The sequence below is a fragment of the Mustela putorius genome, unplaced genomic scaffold (genome assembly GCF_011764305.1).
Source record: "Mustela putorius furo isolate JIRA1106 unplaced genomic scaffold, ASM1176430v1.1 tig00000196_pilon_pilon_pilon, whole genome shotgun sequence".
NCBI lineage: Eukaryota > Metazoa > Chordata > Mammalia > Carnivora > Mustelidae > Mustela > Mustela putorius.
Genome location: NW_025421310.1, coordinates 10,916,146 through 10,923,775, shown reverse-complemented (window position 1 = coordinate 10,923,775; position 7,630 = coordinate 10,916,146).

Here is a 7,630-nt window from a genome sequence, read left to right as displayed (position 1 = left end):
GCCTCGTCAAGTCAGCTCACAACTCGCTCGGCCTCAGGTGTAACCTTTCCCGCCTTTCCTCTGCGCATGCGCCACAGCCCTGGGCGCGCCCTCTACTGATCAAGCCGGGGATTCTGCCCCTCTGCTCCAGCACAACCTTCGACACTGTGCATGCGCGCTTTCCCCACTCAGTTTCCGGTGTGAGCGGCCTGGCCAGCCCACCTCCGACAGTTACCTGTTTAGACCTTGAGCCGAACACCCTTCCACCTAAGCGCGCTTCTGAGGTCAGGCTTTTAGCCTCATCCCTGGTCTGGAGCATGCACTTTGCTTCCATTGCCCTGGGTGAGGTGGAGATGAGGGGTGAGGTGGGAAGCTTGTTCTTCCCAGTTATTTTTCTTGTTATCAAACTTTTGGTATGTATTTAAGCTTCCCCTGCTACTACCCAGACCCCAAATATGTGTCCAAGAAGACAGACATGGACTTTGCCTACAGAGAGCTCAGAACCCCACTGGGATTGCAGATGTGTAATATTAATAAAGGGTAACCCCACTAAAATTGAGTCTGGAGGCCAGAAAGGGGAGCTCTCAAACCCTACTACCCCAGTCAATTGTAGACCCAACAGGAAGAAACATAACTTTCAGGTGGATACTACTTGACTACCCCTCCAAGAGAAGGAAAGAAAGAAAGGTTTTCTCCTACCCAGCAACACTCCAGCCAAAGAGAGACTGTCACAACTCAGCCAATGAAAAGTTACTACACTTCAAACTCCCACGTGGCTCCAATGGAGATCTGTGTTGACAAAAGACCCCCAACTCCTACCCCTCTTCTATAAAAAAGTAGTTTGGGGTGCCTGGGTGGCTCAGTGGGTTAAGCCTCTGCCTTCGGCTCAGGTCATGATCTCAGGGTCCTGGGATCGAGCCCCTCATCGGGCTCTCTGCTCCGCAAGGGAGCCTGCTTCTCCCTCTCTCTCTGCCTGCCTCTCTGCCTACTTGTGATCTCTGTCTGTCAAATAAATAAATAAAATCTTTAAAAAAAAAAAAAAGAAAAAATACTTGATGATCAGAAGTAGGATCCAGAGAAGACAACCCACCTCACCCCCAACAACTCCAAAGCTGGTGAGCAAACACATGCCAGTACCCACAGAGCCAGTTGAGTTCACTGCTTTCTTGAGGACCCTGGAGTTTGAGGGTAAGTTTTTCTCCTGGATTTCAAGCTCCACTCTCTGTGTTTTCAGCTCTCTAGGCATTACTTAGGGTCTGTTTTAAGACTTTGTTCTCTCTAAGACTATTTATTTGGACATTGTTCCAACTCTGGTTTGGAACTAGGCTTCTTCTTGTTGCAACTGTCTTGTCTAGGAATTTTTCTCTTTGCTCTAAATAGAAACCTCTAAGAAATGGGATTCCCAGTCATCCAAACACTTTGAGGCCGCTCTGCCCCTTCTGGGACCCTGGTCCGTATTTTGGCACACTTCTAACTAAATGGAATGACTTGACCAAAAGTGTTTCAGAACTACAATAGCAATGATGGGGAACTTCCAATCTCTCCAAAGTTGTTTTAGTCAAAATTAAATTAGAAAACTACAGCTCAAAAACACAAACAAAAACCCCAAAACAAACAAAAACCTGAATGCCTATTATAATAGGTACTTTGAGGCTTACAAATGTTTTCAGGATACTAAATATGCCTCTTTGCAAAATATGATTTCTAAATTAACTGAGACAAATGTTTTTGTTATTTTTTGTTTTTGTTTTTTTAAAGATTTTATTTATTTATTTGACAGAGAGAAATCACAAGTAGATGGAGAGGCAGGCGTGGGGGGGGGGAGCAGGCTCCCTGCTGAGCAGAGAGCCCGATGCGGGACTTGATCCCAGGACCCTGAGATCATGACCTGAGCCGAAGGCAGCGGCTTAACCCACTGAGCCACCCAGGCGCCCCTTGTTTTTGTTTTTTAAGATTTTATTTATTTATTTGACAGACGGAGATCACAAGTAGGCAGAGAGGCAGGTAGAGAGAGAGAGGAGGAAGCAGGCTCCCCACTGAGCAGAAGGCCCGATGCAGGGCTTGATCCCAGGACTCTGAGATCATGACCCAAGCCAAAGGCAGAGGCCCAACCCACTGAGCCACCCAGGCACCCCCATAAATTAACTGAGACAAATGAACAATTGAAAGAAGAATGTCTTCTCAGGCCTCTTTTTCCTCCTCCCTGCCCCCAACCTCTTTTTATCTCAAGACACTCAGAAACCTCTCATGCCTTTTTCCTCTGCACAGTCCCCACCTCCTCTATATCCACTGTTCCCTGGTTCTAATTCTTGCACTGAACTTCCCTTTTCCTGAAACTCTCTCCATCTCCCTCCTCTCCTGAATATATGAAAACCTGCCCCTTTTATTTTTTTATTATTCTTTGGGGCAGGAAACATCTTAAGAGAGAAGGAAAGAATCCCAACCAGGCTCTGAGCTGGGTTCGTAAGCAGGATGCAGGACTTGATCTCACAATCCAGAGATCATGACCTGAGCTGAAATCAAGAGTCAGACACTTAACCAACTGAGCCACCTAGGTGCCCCAAACCTGCCCCTTTTAAAGTTAAGTCCTCCGAGGAGCCAAATAAACTCCAAATTTCTTATGTTCCCTAGACCAAGGCCAAATTGTGAGCCATAGTCAAAGAGTTTCCTAAGATATGGTGCACCTGGGTGGCTCAGTCATTGTCTGCCTTGGGCTCAGGTGGTGGTCCCAGGGTCCTGGGATCAAGCCCCACATCAGGCTCCCCACTTGGCCAGGAAGCCTGCTTCTCCCTCTCCCATTCCCCCCATTTGTGTTCCCTCTCTCACTGTCTCTCTCTCTGTGTCAAATTTTTAAAAAATCTTTTTTAAAAAGTTTCCTAAAATAACTTGTGGCTGCATAATTTTAATCTGCCTCCTCCTTTGCCTGGCATTCTCTTTTCTCTGTGTCTTCTGTGTGTCCCTTACAATATTGGACACTCATTAAATTTAGGGCTCCCTCAGATAATGCAGTTTGATTTCATCTCCAGATCCTTCATTACATGTGAAAAGCCTTTTTTTCCCAAATAAGGTCACATTCACAGATTCTAGGACATGAACATATTTTTTTAATTCCAATAATTTAACATACAATGTTATATCAGTTTCAGGTGTACAATATATTCAACAATTATATACATTCAACAATTGTATACATTACTCAGTGTTCATCATAAGCATACTCTTAAACCCCCTCACCTATTTCACTCATCCCCCCACCCACCTACCCTCTGGTAACCATCAGTTTGTTCTCTATAGTTAAGAATCTGTTTTTAGGGTTGTCTCTTTTCCTCTTTGTTTGCTTTGTTCCTTAAATTCCACATATGAGACTTATTTCACTATGCTCTAGATCCTTCCATGTTGTTGTAAATGATAATATTTCATCATTTTTATTGGCTGCATAATATTCCCTTATATATCACATCTTTATCCATCATCTATTGATGGACACTTGGGTTCTTTCCATAATTTGGCTATTATAAATAATGCTGCATAAACATAGTGGTACATATCTCTTTGAATTAGTGTTTTAGTACTCTTTGGGTAAATACCTAGTAGTGGAATTACTGGATCATATGGTTTTTTGTTTGTTTTTTTTTTTTTTTTTTTTTGAGGAACATCCATACTTCTTTCCACAGTGGCTGCAACAGTCTGCATTCCCACCAACAGTACCTGAGAGTTCCTTTTTCTCCACATTCTCATCAACACTTGTTTCTTATGTTTTCAATTTTAGCCACTCTTACAGGTGTGAAGTGATATGACATTGTGGTCTTGATTTGCATTTTCCTGATGATTAGTGATGTTGGGCATCTTTTTCATATGTCTGTGGCCACCATCTGTCTGTCTTTTTTGGAGAAATATCTTTTCATGTCTTCTGCCCATTTTCAGTTGGGTTATTTTTTTGGGTGGGGTGTTGAGTTGTGTAAGTTCTTTATATATTTTGGATACTAAGCCTTTATTGGATATGTCATTTGCAAATATCTCTTCCCATTCAGTAGGTTGTCTTTTGGTTTTGTCAATTGTTTCCTTTGCTGTGCAGAAGCTTTTCATTTTGATGTAGTACCAAAGTTTATTTTTGCATATGGTATGAGAAAGCAGTCCAGTTTTTCCAACACCATTTATCTTTTTCCCCACTGAATATTCTTGCCTCCTTTGTCAAAGATTAATTGACAATATAATCATGGGTTTATTTCTGAGCTCTCTATTCTTTTTTTTTTTTAAGATTTATTTATTTATTTTAAGGGGTTTTTTGTGGGTTTTTTTGTTTGTTTGTTTTTGGACAGAGAGAGAGACAATGAGAAAGGGAACACAAACATGGGGAGTGGGAGAGGGAAAAGCAGGCTTTCCTCTGAGCAGGGAGCCCAATACAGGGCTCGATCCCAGGACTCTGGTATCATGACCTGAGCTGAAGGCCAATGCTTAACAACTGAGCCATCCAGGGACCATTTATTTATTTATTTGAGAGCGAGTGAGCATGAGGGAGGGGAGGAGCTGAGGGGGAGGAAGAGAATCCCAAGAAGACCTGCTGAGTACATAGCCCAGTGCAGGGCTCAGTCTCACAACCTTGAGATCATGTCCTGAGCCTACATCTAGAGTTGGATGCTTAACCGACTGAGCCACCCAGGCACCCCATGGGCTCTCTCTTCTGTTCCATTGGTCCATGTGTCTATTTTTGTGCCAGTACCATACCGTTTTGATTACTACAGCTTTGTGATGTATCTTGAAGTCTGAGATTTTTATACTTCTTTTTAAAGACTGCTTTAGCATGGACATAACTTTTGAGAGGGGAGGGGCAGGGTATCACCATTCAACCCACTACAATCAGTACAGAAGTAATGGTATTTATTTGTGTGGAAAATGATGAGAGCCTAGATTAGGATGGTGGCTAAGAGACAAGTGGATGGATCTGAAATGTGTGTTAGTAGTAGAACATAGAGGACTTAAATTTGGCTTAGAAGGGGAGCTGAGGGGTAAGGGATGAGGGACCAGTGTCCTGAGTGAGATTTGGACTTAGAGTTATAGAAACTGAGTCTAGGTTTCAAAAGACCCTTTCAGGCCATGTGGGGAATGGATGGAGGGGTGAGACTAAGACCAGGGAGGAGCATGAGGTTTGGGTCCAGGAGGGAGAGCACAAATCCTAAGCCAGCCCAACTCAATCATACAGAGAAAAGTGGAGAAAGTAGAGAAGCAAGAGGCAGAAAGGATTAGATTAGGGAATGATGTGCTGTATGGGAAAGAAGGAGAGAGAGAATGAGGGCAGCCACCCAGGGGTTGGCCCACCAAGGAAGGAAGAATCTGTGAACTTGAAGACAGATCTCTTGATATTTTCCAGTCAGAGGAGAAAAAAAAATAAGAAGGATACAAAAAAATACATACACACACACACACACATAGAGAGAGAGAGAGAATGAAATATTATTTAGCCATGAAAAAGAAGGAAATCCTCCCATTTGCAACATGGTTGAGACTGGAGGGCATTGTGCTAAGTGAAATTAGCCAGATACAGAAAGAGAAATACTGCACAGGATCATTTAAATGTAGAATCTCGGGGCGCCTGGGTGGCTCAGTGGGTTAAAGCCTCTGCCTTCAGCTCAGGTCATGATCTCAGGGTCCTGGGATCGAGCCCCACATCGGGCTCTCTGCCCAGCGGGGAGCCTGCTTCCTCCTCTCTCTCTCTCTCCCTGCCTTCTGTTTGCTTGTGATCTCTGTCTGTCAAATAAATAAATAAAATTTTTTAAAATTTTTTTAAATGTAGAATCTCAGGGGCACCTGGGTGGCTTAGTGGGTTAAGCTGCTGCCTTCGGCTCAGGTCATGATCTCAGGGTCCTGGGATCAAGTCCCACGTTGGCTCTCTGCTCAGCAGGGAGCCTGCTTCCCTCTCTCTCTCTCTCTGCCTGCCTCTCCGTCTACTTGTGATCTCTCTCTGTCAAATAAATAAATAAATACTTTTTAAAAAAAAGAATATAAATTTTAAATGTAGAATCTCAAAAACAAAAATTTTAAAAGCCAAGTTCATAGACTCAGTAGAATGGTGCCTGTCCAGGGATAGGGCATGGGGGAAATGGGGAGATGTGGGTCAAAGGGCACAGACTTTCAGTTAAAAGAAGAATACATTCTTAGGATCTAATGTGCAGCATGGTGACTATAGTTAATAATTCAGTATTGCACACTAGAAAGTTGCTGAGGATATCTGTTAAGGGTTCTCACCACCAAAAGAAGAAAAAAGTTAACTCTGTGCAATGATGAATGTGTTATCTTGAGCTTGGTAATCATTCCACAGTGTATATGTTATCAGATCTCCCTGTTGGGCACCTGGGTGGCTCAAGTAGTTAAGTGTCTCCCTTCAGTTCAGGTTATGATCCCAGGGTCCTGGGATCGAGCCCCACATCAGGGTCCCTTGCTCAGTGGGGAGCCTCCTTCTCCCTCTGCCTGCCACTCCCCCTGCTTGTGCTCTCTCTCTCTGATAAATAAATAAAATACTTTTAAAAAATCATCATGTTGTGGGCACCTGGGTGGCTCAGTGGGTTGGACCTCTGCCTTCGGCTCAGGCCATGATCTCAGGTTCCTGGGATGGAGCCCCACATCGGGCTCGCTGGTTGGCAGGGAGCCTGCTTACCCTTCTCCCTCTGCCTGCTTCTCTGCCTACTTGTGATCTCTCTCTGTCAAATAAGTAAATAAAATCTTAAAAGAAGAAAATCATCATGTTGTACACTTGAAATATGTACAATTAAAATCATCAATTATTCCTCAGTAATGGAAAAATAGAACGTCCAGTGCCAAACATCAGAAAACTATTAATATGAATTGATTTTTATGACATTAATAAGAAAATAAATTGCATTTGGAGCTTTTTTTTTTTAAGATTTTATTTATTTACTTGACAGACAGAGATCACGGGCAGGCAGAGGCAGGCAAAGAGAGAGGCAGAGAGAGGGAAAGGGAAACAGGCTCCCCGCTGAGCAGAGAGCAGAGAGCCCACTGAGCCACCCAGGCGCCCCTGGAGCTTTTTTTAAAAGATTTTATTTATTTGACAGAGAGAGAGACAGCCAGAGAGGGAACCCAGGCAAGAGGAGTGGGAGAGGGAAAAGCAGGCTTCCCACTGAGCAGGGAGCCCAATTCCAGACTTGATCCCGGAACCCCCAGATCACGACCCAAGCAAGCCAAAGGCAGACACTTAACAACTGAGTCACCCAGGCACCTCTGCATTTGAAGTCTTAAAAAAAAAGTGGAGGAGTAGCCTGGGTGGCTCAAGTCATGATCTCAGGGTCCTGGGATGGAGCAGGGAGCCTGCTTCCCTTTCTCTCTCTCTACATGCCTCTCTGACTACTTGTGATCTCTGTCAAATAAATAAATAAATAATTTTTTTTTAATAAAATCTTAAAAAAAAAAAAGTAGATGAGATCTCTCAGCAAGAGAGGGTGCTGAGTCTCTAAGAGGCACTGGTTTTCCAAGGCCTGGGTGGATGTCAGGATGACAGGAACATCCCCAAACATGGAAATCTGGCTTGACAAGAGTAGGCCATGGGGCAACAGGGGGCACTTTCAGAGGCTTCGGGGTGTGCGGCTCAGGTCTGGAGACAAGCAAGCAGGGGCAGACATAGATCTAACTGTCAAGG